At 30.6% G+C, this 15,000-nt stretch overlaps 1 non-coding gene across 1 annotated transcript; it reads right to left on the reverse strand.

Moving 5' to 3' along the window:
- Positions 1 to 5,712: 5,712 nt before the first annotated feature.
- Positions 5,713 to 5,800, reverse strand: TRNAS-GCU (transfer RNA serine (anticodon GCU)). The gene has a single exon. It is a non-coding gene; the product is annotated as a tRNA-Ser (tRNA).
- Between the last annotated feature and the right edge of the window lie 9,200 nt (positions 5,801 to 15,000).

Here is a 15,000-nt window from a genome sequence, read left to right on the forward strand (position 1 = left end):
ACTAGATAGATACCCCGGAAACAGATAAGACTCATCAACGGACTCTTTATCCTCTCTTTTTCCATCTAATTAAATAGTTTTATGTTCATTCTAGGATAACAAGATGGTTATAAATCCTTTATTTTTTCAACCCAATCGCTCTTTTGATTTTGGAAATTTGTAAAAAAAAATATTTTTATCAATATACTGCTTTTTCTACACATTCATCCCCACACTCTAATGGAGAATATCTACGAATAATTAGGATTTATAAAAAAAATCGATAATCTAATCCACTTATGGTAAAAACATTTCCCGCACCAAGCACTAATATATTTTTAACGTTTAATTAGATCGGGTAATCATTCAAATTAAGAACAGAAGCTCGTTGCTTTTTTTTGTTTCCCTATAATTGGAGCCATGGGGCTCTATCCATTTATTCAATTAACCGCAACTTTAAATTTCTTTTTTTTTGCGCGTCAAGAATTCAAACACAATTTTGGATCGATCCGATAAGATAAGAATAAAATATTCTCAGAATTCTCCATTAATACGACATGCTGCTTTTTCCATTCCTTCCTTTCAGGGTCAGTCGCGGTCTTACAAACTCTACCGATGGTATTGACGAATCCGTTGCTTCATACAAATGTGTAAAAAATGCTAGTCGCACTTAAAAGCCGAGTACTCTACCGTTGAGTTAGCAACCCGAATCAAAATGTATAGATCTAATCGTAATCAAAAAAGAGATTGAATTTCACAACGCAATCAAAATATTAAATAAAAAAAAATATTTCTAATCGATTCTGAACATAACATAAAAATGAACATATCAGATGCAAATACAATGACGTCTAAGATAAGAATATAGATTAGGATAAAAATATAGATAAAATAAAAATTTATAGACTACCACATATTTTGTTCGTATGTTATCCATTTCTTTTTTTTTTTAATAAATTTTTTTTTAATAAATTGATTTTTTTTTAATAAAAAAAAATAAAGACTTCTTGTATCCCAGCAAATCCAATGAACCCACCATTTGAATAAAGTAAAATAAAAAACCAAGTCTATAGAACAGAGATAAATATATACATTTATTCACGATCGGATTATATTTGTTTGATATACTGTTGTCAATATAAAAGTTAATGTTGAGAAAAGAACATAATGTAGAAAACCATAAATTGAAATAAAAAATTATTCAATATTTTCTTATTAAATTTATTAAATTTATTAAATTCAATATAATATTTAATTACTATAACTATAAATAAATAGAAATTAAAAATAAAAAAACTAATGACTTGTATTAAATTAGCACTACATATTTAATAAAGATAAATACAAAAAGGTATAGGCGTAAAAAAAATTCGGAGAGAAGTATAAAAAAATCTTGATTGGGTTTACGCAATCAATATAAGTAAAAAAAGTAAGCTTAAATCCCATGTTTTTTTTATGAACAAATAAAATAAATAAAAAAAAATAAAGTTAAAGTTTCAACGAAAAATAAACCATTATTGAATTAGCGATAATGTAAAATTTTATATTTATAGATCCAACTATTTCATTCATTTATTCACTTGATCTTTTTTCTATCTATCTGTCTTATATGAATTTATCTCACTAAAATAAAAATAAATTTTTGTCGTTATAGACGACGACATCTTATGGTAGTAATAATAAATTGAGTAGGAATAGAGCAAGAGAGGGGGAGTTGTATAGAAAGGGTTATGCAAAGTTATATACAAGTCACCCCCTCCCCCCTTTTTTTTATTTATTGTATTTCATTAATTGAATTTAATCTGTTAATTAAGAGAAAGGTCCATAAAAACTCCCGCCTTCTTTGAAATGTCATGAACAGTTCCCGTAGGTTGAGCGCCCTTTTCAAGGAAATATAGAATAGCAGGAACATTTAAATAAGTTTGATTCTTTATCGGATCATAAAAACCCACTTTCCGAAGATCTCTTCCTTCTCTTCTGGATCGAACATCAATTGCAACGATTCGATAAACCGCCCATTGGGATAGATGTAGATGAATAATACCCCCCCCCCTAGAAACGTATAAGAAGTTTTCTCCTCGTACGGCTCAAGAAAATTAGAAATTATGTCTATATATAGAATTTATAATTAATGTCAAATAGATCCATCAAATCATCAAATCAATTAAACTATGATTTAAGTACTTTTTCTTATTCTTGCCCGAAAAAGAAAAAAATCATTCGTATTCACATCCTCCTAACTCAAGTTGGATAACTCTCAAATAATCCAAAGGAAAACCTTTAGGCATTTCCTTTATTGAGCGGTCTCTAACCACGCATTTTTTGTCTGTCTCCTTTAGAATTTATTTTGATTCTTCATTATGATCTATTTTTTGAGACAACTGAAAACGGTATTTACTTGTTCCAGGATTCTTTATCGTTGCCTTGAATCGTTGGGTTTAGACATTACTTCGGTGATCTTTAATCATTTAAAAAAATGGCAGCAACATACCATTTTTGCAATTTCTTTCTATCAAAGAATCATACAAATGGTTGATTCCCATGTGATACACTTTTGATCGAAAGAGTTTTACCAATTCCAATAAATTTTCGTTATGAATTTGAAACTTGTTAGAATTGGATCCTTTCGATTTCTATATCGAAAATATACTTACGAAGTTGTTTCAACTTATTAATTAACACTAACCCTAGATCCATGTCCCTAAAAAATGAATCAATACTTTTTACTCGAGCTCCATCATGATCATGTACTATTTACATCGCAACCCTCAAAAAATGAGGTTTTTCCAGTGGAACAGAACAAACGATGTCGAGCCAAGAGCACCCTCATTCCTATATAATTAATATAAAAAAATGGTGGATGTAAGAATCCACAACCGACCATATCCTTCAAGTCGCACGTTGCTTTCTACCACATCGTTTTAAACGAAGTTTTACCATAACATTTCTCTAGTAGGTTGCTGTAACCAGTATGTAATTGATTCAATTATGGAATCATGAATAATCATTGGTTCGGTCGGTACATAGTAATCTATACTTTTATGAATGGGTAGTTTCTGAAGAAGTCTCAACAAGAATTCAATTTACCCCATATAATATATCTATTTTTTTCTTTTTTAATTTATTAATTTAATGGGGTGGGGAATAAAGACTGATGTAAGGAAGGATTGGGGTTGTTATTATTTTTGATAAATCATAATCGAAAGAAAAGAACTAGGAGATCCCCATATCTATCATATAGACTAAACAAATGTTTCTGAAAGTAATTATTGAAATAAAATAAAGTTTTCAATGAAATAGAACGATAACAAGACATACATATAAGCATTTCCTCATTTTCTGCGTAGTTTATTTGACCTGAAAAATTCAATAATCTTTCTGCAATTTTTACCTAAGGTAATGTAATAAGGTAAAGTGAATAAGATAATAGATTTTGTCTCAATTGTTACATAGATTTACAATTATTCATTAGAATTAGAGAAACCACAAAATACTTAAAAACGAGGTTCAAAGAAAATACATATGTTACGTATGTAACTTGATTGTTTTTTAATGATACTCGGACAGACGCAGACATTGAAATTGGTATTTTTCGTTGACGATTAACTCCTATCTACTCCGTCAATTCTATGAAGATGATGAATCATAAATCAAAAAAGAATCCTATATTATATGTAGTTTAGGGAGTGCTAGACTATTTTGTATAAATGCAAGTTAAAACAAGTCCAGATTAAGTCATTGCTCCTATTTTTTTTTTTACTTTAAACCAGTTAATCCTATTGATTATTGATTATTGATTGAAGTTAATTAGTACCCCAATATCAAACGAACACCCGCGTTTATAATTTATAAATCCACAGAAAATTAATAATCAGACTGCACCACCATTTAAAGTTAAAGTATAGGGAAAAAAGAAAGAGAGGCTTTCGCATTTATATTTAGAATGCATCATTGAAAATTCCAATGGATATAAGAAGTAAGGCTTTTTTTTTTATTTTTATGAGTAACTAATTTAAATATGAAAGGTATGGACATAGAATGAAAAGCCCGTCCCCGGATCTTTTTTTTTATATTATAATAAAAACTCTTTTCTTTTGATCTATGTTCCCATCTTACTTGGATACAAATAGATTCAATTACATCTGTGTGTTATTTGGTGTTATTTGAACACGATTAAATTTGCGAAAAAGATATAATTCAGATAAGAATTAATCATTATAAGAAAAAAGAATCATATTCTATCCAATATTATTATACTCTTAATAAAAAAAAAAAAAGACAATCTTTTATTCTGATATAAAATCGGTATTATGATACGACATATATAATCTGATATGATATATATAATAAGTATGCTCTGGGACGGAAGGATTCGAACCTCCGAATACCGGGACCAAAACCCGTTGCCTTACCACTTGGCCACGCCCCATTTTATATTTCTATTCGACATTAATAAACACTAATATTCTTATTAGTTGTTCGTCAATTATAGTCTAAATATCTATAGAATAGATTGTTACTAGGATTTTGATACATTTAGATATAGAATTAAACGAAATTTATTGATCATTACATATAATTCAATTAAGATATTGTATGAAAGTATGATTTCTTCTATTCTCTTTTAATTTGAGAATTGAAGTATTTTTGGTTGAGTTAGTTCAAATCAAAGAAAAGTTTTTTGGTCTACCTTATTTTTATTTTTTAATTTTTACTCATTTTTTTTATATAACTTAAACTTAAAAAAAAAAAATAACATTATATTATTAAATTATTAATTTTATATTATTAATAACAATAACTCATATTAATAACTCAATCAAAATAAATACAATTATCTTCAAGAACAAAACAAAAAAACAAAACGTTTGTTATGCTTAATATCTTTAGTTTGATCTGTATCTGGTTTAATTCTACTCTTTCTTCAAATAGTTTTTTCTTCGCCAAATTGCCCGAAGCCTACGCTTTTTTGAATCCAATCGTAGATTTTATGCCAGTAATACCTGTGCTATTTTTTCTCTTAGCTTTTGTTTGGCAAGCTGCTGTAAGTTTTCGATGAGATTTTGAATACTGTCCTAGAAAAATTCATGATTTATTATAAAAAAAAGATTCTAACAATTGATAAGATCGGATAAGTCTTATAGTATAAAGCTTCAATTCAAATATTGAAATTCTTGTATCGCCACGATAAGTCTGGAGATCACCCCATTTACTAATTCGGACCCTTTTTTTACATTGAAAGAACCTATTAGAGTCCCCCACAATTAGATATTGTGGGTATGCAAAAAATTTTGTTAATGAAAGACTTGACTCATATTACATTACAAATGAATTTATGAAAATTCCTTTCTATTTCTTCTATTTCTAGCTTTATAAAAACCATTTTTGGTGTCAAAATGCGGTATATGTGGTATAAAAATGGAGAATCTATTCTCTTTTTTTCCAAAAAAATGATCTTGGAGATTGTGTAATGCTTACTCTCAAACTATTTGTTTACACAGTAGTGATATTCTTTGTTTCTCTCTTTATCTTCGGATTCCTATCTAATGATCCAGGACGTAATCCTGGACGTGAAGAATAAAAAATAAAGTTTTTGTTTTCCTTGCTCGATTTTTAAATGTTCTTAGGATTTTATTTATTCCACATCTTTAACTATTAAATAAAAAAATAAAAAAAAAAAAAGACTCGTCGAAATTGAAAGATAAATAAAAAATACCACGTCATTGACAAAAGCGGAAAGAGAGGGATTCGAACCCTCGGTACGAAAAACCCGTACAACGGATTAGCAATCCGACGCTTTAGTCCACTCAGCCATCTCCCCCAATCGAAAAAGGATAATTACTATGTTACATTACACAAAAAGTAAGGTTTGAAAAAAGAGTCTTTCTTTCTTTTATACCATACCTCTTATTTTTATTTTTTATATTCTTTTTATTATATATAATTATATAGTATCTAGACATATAAAATATAAAAAATATTAAAAAATATAGAAACTAAAAGTAATTCCATTGAGATAAAGTAAGGGCTCGAAAGAGATATCTCCAATCCACTATTCCAATGAATATAAATTATAATTCTATAATTATATATATATATATTATAAGTAATAATAGTAATAATATATATATTATAAGTAATAAATTATATATTACTACTATATAATTTAATATATAATAAAAGTACCTCTTTGATTTCGTCTCCAAGAGCTTTTTTTAATTCCACAGCCCGGCCTGGTCAGTACCTCGCTGGGCCTTTTTTGTTCCAATGAATCATAGAAAAAATGATTTATTTGATTTGAAAAAAGGATACTTGTTATTGAAACAACAACAATCATAATAAAGACTATTTCGATTCCTATGATACAGAATAGAATCAAAGTGCCATTTCTTAATTATTTGATCTTTCTTTTTTTTATTCCATTTACTTTACTGGAATAAAAAAAAGAAAGAATGGAACCATATATTCTTGCAGAATTTTATGTTTTGGCGTACATTATCGAACCGTATCCGTCAATGTCAAAGCACCCCCATCAAAAAAAGGTGTTATTTAGTTATTTAAATGACTCCTCTTTCCCTAATTTAATCGGGCTCCTTGAACAAAGCACGTCAACGCTCTAATTTTCATGATTCTTTTCTGATCCTATCTTCTTAATTATTATGGCTAATTTTTTTGTTCGACAAAGGATACATTTATATACAATAATCACATTGTAGCGGGTATAGTTTAGTGGTAAAAGTGTGATTCGTTCTATTAATCCCGTAATAGTTAAGGGGTCCCTTCGGAATGTTTGATTACTATTCCGATCAAAAACTTTATTTCTTAAAAGGATTTAATCCTTTACCTATCAATGAAAGATTCGAGGAAGAATGGACATTCTCGTGATTTATATCCAAAAGATTCAATTAGAAATTAAAAAAAAAATTGGATTATGAAATTACGAAACATAATTTGTTTTTAAATTGGATCAATACTTCCAATTGAATGAGTATGAGTAAAGTATCCATGGATAAAGAGAGAAGGGAGTATTTCTAATCGTAACTAAATCTTCAATTTTATGATTTGTATGTATAAGAGAGATTGAAGCAAAATAGCTATTAAACAATGACTTTGGTTTACTAGAGACATCGACATATTGTTTTAGCTCGGTGGAAACAAAATCCTTTTCCTAAGGATTCTTTCAAATAGAAATAGAGAACGAAGTAACTAGAAAGATTGTTAGAATCCCCCTCTTCTATAGGGATCATCTAGAAAGCGGGTTGTTTTGAATGCATTCAAACGGAAAAGCTGACATAGATGTTATGGGCCGAAATTCTTTTTTCATTTTTTTTTTATTTCGTTTACATCTGACATCTGTGGAATTTATCCATCTTCCATAAAGGAGCCGAATGAAACCAAAGTTTCACGTTCGGTTTTGAATTAGAGACGTTAAAAATGATGAATCAACGTCGACTATAACCCCTAGCCTTCCAAGCTAACGATGCGGGTTCGATTCCCGCTACCCGCTTATATCTCTATATTTATTATTCTAGATTTAATATATATATATTATAGATATTATATCTAGAATAATTTATTCATTTATATTTATTATATATTAAAATTAACATTAATTATATTAATATATTAAATAATATAAAAATAATATAATTAATCAGATTAATGTAATTAATCTAATTTAATGTAATTAATATACCGAATCGTTGAATTGAATGTGCAATTTTTGGAATTCTCTCACATATTCTTTTTTTCAGAAAAAAAGATGTGACAATTAAACTAAGAAAAAAAAAAAGCGTCCATTGTCTAATGGATAGGACAGAGGTCTTCTAAACCTTTAGTATAGGTTCAAATCCTATTGGACGCAATTTATTTCCATATATTTTGTTATATTTCTTTCTACTAGGTATTTTGAATGATTTGAATAAGAGACGCTTATACTTAACTATATATTATAATATTATAGTTATAACTTCTTTTTATAGTTATAATTTATTTTATCTTAATATGAAATCTATTATATTATAGAATATGAAATATATTAATAATTTCATAATATAAACTATAATAAAAAAGAAAAAATTAGAAAGTTATCTAAAAGAATTTTTTTATACATACTTGTTCCTGAAGTAGAAATTATACTTGTTCCTGAAGTAGAAAGCGTTCCATTTGTTCTTGAATAGCTTCTTTCAAAAGGGCTTCTGCTTCCTCAGTGAATGTCTTGGTGGAAGATATAATTTCTTGGAACTGAGGTTTATTCGTTTTTAAGTAAGTACGTAACTCACCGAGAAATTTCTTTACCTGTCCAATTTCTAATGAATCAAGATAACCATTCGTTCCAGTATAAATAGTCATTATCTGTTCTTCCACCGTGAGAGGATCTGCTTGAGATTGTTTGAGCAACTCGCGTAATCGTTGACCTCTTGCCAATTGATTCTGAGTAGCTTTATCGAGATCAGAAGCGAATTGTGCAAAGGCTTCTAATTCTGCGAATTGCGCCAATTCCAATTTTAATTTGCCGGCTACTTGTTTCATGGCTTTAATTTGAGCTGCGGATCCTACTCTGGAGACGGAAATACCCACGTTAATAGCAGGTCTGATTCCAGCATTGAATAGATCGGCAGATAAGAATATTTGTCCATCTGTAATCGAAATTACATTAGTAGGAATATAAGCCGAAACATCTCCCGATTGGGTCTCAACTATTGGTAAAGCAGTCATACTTCCTTCACCTAAATGAGAACTTGATTTAGCGGCTCTTTCCAAAAGTCGTGAATGCAAATAAAAAACATCCCCTGGATAAGCTTCGCGACCCGGTGGTCTTCGTAATAGAAGAGACATTTGGCGATAAGCCTGTGCTTGTTTGGACGGATCATCATAAATGATTAAAGTGTGTTGTTCACGGTACATAAAATATTCAGCCAGAGCGGCTCCTGTATAAGGAGCGAGGTATTGTAATGTAGCCGGAGAATCCGCCGTTTCAGCTACCACAATCGTGTATTCCATTGCTCCCCTTTCTTGTAAAGTAGTTACTACCTGAGCCACAGAAGATGCTTTTTGACCAATAGCAACATAAACACATATTACATTTTGCCCTTGTTGATTGAGAATCGTATCTGTGGCTACTGCTGTTTTACCGGTCTGTCTGTCTCCAATAATTAATTCTCGCTGACCACGTCCTATAGGGATCATCGAATCAATAGCAATAAGTCCTGTTTGAAGAGGCTCATATACGGAACGTCTAGAAATAATACCAGGAGCGGGAGATTCAATTAACCGAGATTCAGAAGCTGAAATTTCCCCTCGACCGTCAATAGGTTTAGCTAGGGCATTTATAACACGACCTAAATAAGCCTCACTTACTGGTATCTGAGCAATTTTTCCTGTTGCTTTTACAGAACTTCTTTCTTGTATCATCAAACCGTCACCCATTAATACAACACCAACATTGTTTGATTCCAAATTTAGAGCAATACCTATTGTACCCTCTTCAAATTCTACTAATTCACCCGCCATTACTTCATCAAGACCATAAATACGGGCAATGCCGTCGCCTACTTGAAGTACGGTACCGGTATTTACAACCTTTACTTCTCTATTATATTGCTCAATACGTTCACGAATAATATTACTAATTTCATCTGCCCGAATGGTTACCATGAGTATTTCTTAATTTAATATTTAATTATTTTTTTTTTCAAAAAAAAATAATGCCTACAGTAGAAGGACTAATCGGTTATTTCTTTCAGCGTCCCAAACATGCCAATATTAGCATTAATGGTACGTAAATGTAACTCGTTGTTCAAAGAACTATTCAAAGTTCCTAGAGCTCCTTGTAAGGCTTGTTGGAAAACCCGTTGTCGGACTTGATTAATCGCTCTTTGTTGTTCAAAATGAATGGTTTCATTTTTGTAAATTTCTAATTGTTCCAAAGTTTTATAAGTTGAATTAATCAAATTCAATTTTTCTCGTTCTATATCAGAGTATCCATTCACTCGAAACTGCTCGGCTTCCATTTCCACTTTCCTTAAACGTGCCCGGGCTTTTTCCAGTTGTTCAACGGCCCCCCCGCGCAGTTCTTCTGAATTTTGAATAGTCTTCAAGATCCTCTGTTTTCGATTATCTAATAAATCATTTAATGAAAGTAGATTATCTTTCCATTTATTTCAAAACTTCCACGATCCCTTCCCGAACCAAACATGAATCTTTCGATTCATTTGGCTCTCGCGCCCAATTACTTCAATTATTTATGAGAAATTCCCATATTTTTTTTTTGAATATAATGAGCCTATCCTCCCTTCTCTATTCATATTCAAAAAAGATCTCAAAACTGATCACTAATCCAAGACCAGAATATTCGGAGGACTCTTCTGACCAAACAAATAATTGTCAGCAACGTTGTTTCTTTTTTTTTTCAAATCCAAAGAATTCTTCTTAATTTATACGTAGGTCGTTGATTCAGCATTGGATAAAAAGGAGGGGTTGAAATACTCATAATTTTTTCCAAATTGCAAAAATAAAAATTAAAGATAAAGGGTTCAAATCATTTTATCGACATGAGTGTTCTATATCGAAAAAACTTTCTAACTATTCATTTTGAAACCATTTTCATATTAACATTAAAATATTAACCTAGTAGTAGAAAGAGTACCTTGCTGAGTGTGGACTTCAAACGGTTTAGTTTTAACCATGTTAATTGTTCCACATTATTATTATTGGTTGATAGAGAATCAAAGTAGATTTACCAATGAATCGCGAAATGCTATGGTTCTGAAATATGATTTATTAATTTATTCAAAAGTAATTCGCGCGATCATGCACCTTTCCAGTTATAACGAAAAAAAAGTGCAGTTGGTTGGATCCAGCCTATTCTTGAAATAAACAACTCGCACACACTCCCTTTCCAAAAAAGATCAATACACCGAACACTACACTTAGATTTATTAGATTTGTTGCTAAAATATCGGTATTAAACCCGAAACTCCCGGCGGATGACCAGTAACCCAAGGAAAGGAAAGAATCGGTTACATTTTTCATAAGATCTCCTCTTCTATTTCTATATAGATAGACTAATTATCTCTTTATTTTTCTTTTTTATATATCTTTCTTTATATCTTTATTTTCTTTTGCAATTTCCTATTTTATATTTTATTTTAACTCTTTTTAGAAAGAAAATGAAACTAGAGTTCAAAATATAAAAATATATTAAATATATTGATTTATAAATCAATGGATTTTTTCAATTGGAAATTTCCAATTGAAAAAAAAAATGATACTTATCTTTATTAGAATTAGGTACCAGGCCTTATGTCAATTCCGAAGTATCTCGTTTGTTGTAACACTTCCTACAAAAGATTTCCCATTGGAATAAGAAGGGGAAGGAAGAAGGCGAGTCGGTATGCTAACTCCTCATCCTCCAATCAGTCCTTCCCACTTCCCATGGGTTATTGTCCCAACAAATAAATAATTGTAGGAGTGAAATCTTAATATAATTCGAAAAAGCGAGAGCAGTAAGTCCAAAGAAATAAACTAAGAAAAAATACGTATTGTTTTGTTATAGGATTAAACAAAGGGATTCGCAAATAAAAGCGCTAAGGCTACAACTAGTCCATAAATTGTTAAAGCTTCCATAAAAGCCAGACTAAGCAATAAAGTACCTCGTATTTTTCCCTCCGCCTCGGGCTGTCTCGCGATCCCTTCTACAGCTTGGCCCGCAGCAGTACCTTGACCAACCCCAGGTCCAATAGAAGCAAGACCGACAGCCAACCCGGCAGCAATAACGGAAGCGGCAGAAATCAGTGGATTCATGATAAATTCCTCATAACAAAATAAGTAAATAGTTAATGATACAATAAACCAAGAAATTATGACTTAATTATTCCATCGCTAAGATCTATACAGTCGAAGGAACTAAGAACTCTGAATTGAAGTAATAATATTATTGAATCATCAGAACTACTTCGATATTTCTTTTTTTTTAGTTTAAATTCACATAATTTTTGTGAATCCATATGACTTTTGTTCTTCCATTTCTTTCTTTTTTCCAAACCATTCTCTTTGAATTTTTCGTTTTTTTCCTTGATTTAATCTCTTTATTCATTCAATATTCACTTTATCTAAATTCACAGTATTAGATATTTATTAGTTATATATGAACTAAAGATATATCTAATTAATATCTAATATCACATATACATGTGTTTCTTCCATAACGTAAATCAACTATTCATATCTTACATTCAATCGGATTCTAGAATTATTCTTCGAAACATTCACAAGAGTTGTCTTATAGCAATTAGATTACATACATCTAGTTCGGCTTCTCCTCCCCTAACCAATCTATATATTTTTTTTTTCAATTTCACTTTTGTTTTTTGTAAATCTTTATTTTTTCTTTTATTATTCGACCACATGGGTACAATCAATCTACATGTACAAATTCGTTAGATCGAATCATTGCGTCGAAATATCAGTATTTGATTGATATAAGTTAATGTAATTTATTATTTATTAAAATTCTCTTTTGGTCAATCGTTGAATTGGATGAAATCAACTTGAATGGGCATCATTCTATATAACAATAACATCTTTTTTTTATAGCACATTGTAGTAATACTATAAGTAATCCCGTCAAAATTATTATTCAGATTATGATTACTAATAGCTAATAATATTGAATATTCGAATTAAATCAACAAAACAATAGAAAGAGAATATTCATTGGAGGGGGTATAAATGGACCGAACTTGAATTTTAGGAAAAAGATCTTTTAGATCTCTTTCCTTTTTTTTACTTCCCTGTTTGTTGCAACTCCCTAATATCTCTAAGATATTAAGCTTTTTTTACTATTACTCTCTAGAGAGTATATATATCTTAGTTATATATTTATTATATATAAATAGATTATATATATTTATAAATAGATTATATATATTTATATATAATATGTTATGTTCCCTAAGCGGATTATCGTGATACGCGCATATATTGCGTAAGTCTTAAGCTAAAAAAGCCTATTTCGAAAACAAGTCAATGATGACCCTCCATAGATTCGCCTATATAAGCCGCAGCTAAAGTTGCAAAAATAAGAGCTTGAATACCGCTTGTAAATAATCCAAGTAACATGACAGGTATAGGAACCACTAAAGGTACTAAAGAAACAAGAACAACAACTACCAATTCATCAGCTAATATATTTCCGAAAAGTCGAAAACTAAGTGATAGGGGTTTTGTGAAATCTTCTAAGATATTAATGGGTAAAAGGATTGGAGTTGGTTGAATGTATTTACCGAAATAACCTAATCCTTTTTTGGTAAGACCCGCATAGAAATATGCTAATGACGTGAGTAAAGCTAAAGCAACGGTAGTATTTATATCATTTGTAGGTGCGGCTAATTCCCCATGAGGTAACTGTATGATTTTCCAAGGTAAAAGAGCACCTGACCAATTCGAAACAAAAATAAATAGAAACAAAGTTCCAATAAAGGAAACCCATGGGCCATATTCTTCTCCAATCTGAGTTTTGCTCACGTCTCGAATGAATTCAAGGACATATTCGAAGAAATTCTGAATGTCAGTAGGAATCGTTTGTGGATTACGAACAGCTATAATGGCTGAACCTAATAAGATAGCAATTACAACCCAAGAAGTAATAAGTACTTGGGCATGGACTTGAAAACCTCCTATTTGCCAATAGAAATGTTGGCCAACTTCCACACCAGATATATCGTATAGCCCTTTTAGTAGTGTGTTGATAGAACATAATAGAACATTCATATTGCCCTCTGAAGGAAATAGAACTTTAAAAAGAATTATTTTGATTCAACCATCTATTTTTCGACTTGCCTACTTGAATTATATATTTTGTATATTAACTAATCACATAATACCCCTATGACTTGTATCTCTTTTGTGCGATTAAGGAATGGTAACCGATTTCATAAATCTATGGAGTTCCCCAAATAATTTATTTATCTTATATCTTATTATTAATCACGTATTTCGTATAGCTAGAACGACCCTCACAAATTGCAAATACTAATTTGTTAAGAATTAATCGGATTGAAGCTATAGCGTCATCATTTGCTGGAATCGAAATATCTGCAAGATCGGGGTCACAATTTGTATCGATTAAACAAATCGTTGGAATTCCCAAAATGATACATTCCCGAAGAGCCGTATATTCTTCTTGCTGATCAACGATTATTACAATATCGGGTAATCCCGTCATATATTTAATCCCGCCCAGATATGTTTGCAAGTGAGATAATTGTCTCTTCAACATAGCCGAATCTCGTTTCGGAAGACGGTTGAGTCTCCCCATCTTTTGTTCCATTCTCAAGTCCCTGAACTTATGAAGTATCGTTTCCGTAGTATACCAATTCGTTAACATACCACCGAGCCATTTTTTATTAACATAATGACAACGAGCCCTTATTGCAGCCCGTGCTACTGAATCAGCTGCTTTCTTTTTGGTACCAACAATTAAGAATTGTTTTCCCCTACTTGCTGCATCAAAAACTAAATCACAAGCTTCTGATAAAAAACGAGCGGTTCTAATAAGATTTATAATATGAATACCTTTACGCTTTGAGGAGATATAAGGTGCCATTCTAGGATTCCATTTACTAGTACCATGACCAAAATGAACTCCTGCTTCCATCATCTCTTCCAAATTTATGTTCCAATATCTTCTTGTCATTTCTCTCCCCACACTTCGTCTCTTTTTTTTTTTTGTTTTAAGAGGAGGTACCCTGAAATAGAAATAAATAATTGTTCCGATGGAACCTTCTTTTCTACCTCTAACGGATATTAGTCGTTGATACATGATTCACGCCATTAATTTCTTTCTATTCTAAATTACTATTATTTATTATTACCAAATAAAAAAAAAAATGACCGCAAATAGTTAAAATCTGCTCTTAGGAATCATTAAATCCTCGCAATAATTGTTTGGGTGTATCGTGTAAATTCTTTGAAATGAAAAAATAAAATAATTCTCTGTGGTGGAACAACATATCTCTC

Source organism: Corylus avellana, unplaced genomic scaffold, assembly GCF_965113065.1.
Source record: "Corylus avellana unplaced genomic scaffold, dhCorAvel1.hap1.2 HAP1_SCAFFOLD_172, whole genome shotgun sequence".
NCBI classification, from domain to species: Eukaryota; Viridiplantae; Streptophyta; class Magnoliopsida; order Fagales; family Betulaceae; genus Corylus; species Corylus avellana.